The sequence below is a fragment of the Olea europaea genome, chromosome 6 (assembly GCF_002742605.1).
Source record: "Olea europaea var. sylvestris chromosome 6, O_europaea_v1, whole genome shotgun sequence".
Classification (NCBI taxonomy): Eukaryota; Viridiplantae; Streptophyta; class Magnoliopsida; order Lamiales; family Oleaceae; genus Olea; species Olea europaea.
In genome coordinates, this window is record NC_036242.1 from 28,613,336 (window position 1) to 28,614,527 (window position 1,192).

Here is a 1,192-nt window from a genome sequence, read left to right on the forward strand (position 1 = left end):
AGTGTCTGGACGATATCTGGATTCTTCGACCATCAAAGATTGGTCAAACGGAGAATAATGGGTGATATTTGATAAACAATTTTTGAGACTAAAATGGTCAGTTTTGATAGAATTTTCAACTACACAGGCTCACCTAATTTTGGGAGTTCCACTTCCTGTCACTACGAGTTAGGTTAAGCCACTCGTTCTCAAAAACTCATTCCCCACTCTGCTGGTTATCTGCTTGTCCGGAATGCCAACTGTGCCTTGGATCATCCTGACTGGAACTTTCACCGAGTTTCTCCTGCAAAATCACATTTCCAGAAGAAAATTTTCATAAGACTGTACACCGCAATATACTTATTTCAGCATTATTATCTTCGAAGACGAAAGAAATAGCAAATATGCTTAAATATTAGCATCATGAGCTAGCTTAAATTTTAATACTGCTTTGCACCAAGATTTCTGGAAAGATTACAAATTCTAATATTTAATAATAGTAATACCTTCAGAGATGCATTCTGAGTACGAAGCAGCTCATACTGGCTCCTTATTTGAGCCGCTTCTGCTCTAAGAGAAGCATTTTCTTCTTCTAAAACTGCAGAACGCTGGGCCAGCTCATCGCATTCTGCCTAAATCCAATATGACAAGAAATAAAAACAGCATTAACGATTGCAAGGATAACTAGTGCACAGAGTGAATTAACAGTGAAATAACTGTCTTACCTGCTTGCGCAATCTGGATCGGCGAGCAGATTCCCGGTTTGACTGCTTTCTTCTCTGTCTTTTAAGTTCCCTTTCATCCTGAATTTAGAAGTAACAAAAAGCCGTTCAAGTAGATAGTCACTCAAATACGAAAAAGAAAGTTATTTTACAAAGGTAAAGAACTAATATCCAATAATCAAGTAAAGCAAACATCATGGACTGCAGGACACATGGTCATATGCTAAATACTTTTAAACCTTCATTGTTCTACAGTCCACTTCGACTTCGCTCAAAGAAAGGGTCCCCAATGAACAGACTCGACAGCACATTTTCATAGACACAAATCCACTTCAAGTTTAGAAGGCCAATTCAATTTACAAAGTATATTATTATATGTACATAAAACCAAACAGGAAATAGTTGGGTGACATTTCAAAAACCTTTTCGAATTTCCTATATCAGAGTTCTCTTGTACACAGTCATCAATTAACTTCTGAAGAACCAGAAAA

At 37.1% G+C, this 1,192-nt stretch overlaps 1 long non-coding RNA gene across 1 annotated transcript; it reads right to left on the reverse strand.

The window, feature by feature from the left end:
* Positions 1-6: 6 nt before the first annotated feature.
* On the reverse strand, positions 7-1,175 carry LOC111396560. The gene is made up of 3 exons (XR_002703029.1): positions 705-1,175; positions 486-611; positions 7-283 (listed from the first exon to the last, which is right to left on the reverse strand). It is a non-coding gene; the product is annotated as an uncharacterized LOC111396560 (long non-coding RNA).
* Between the last annotated feature and the right edge of the window lie 17 nt (positions 1,176-1,192).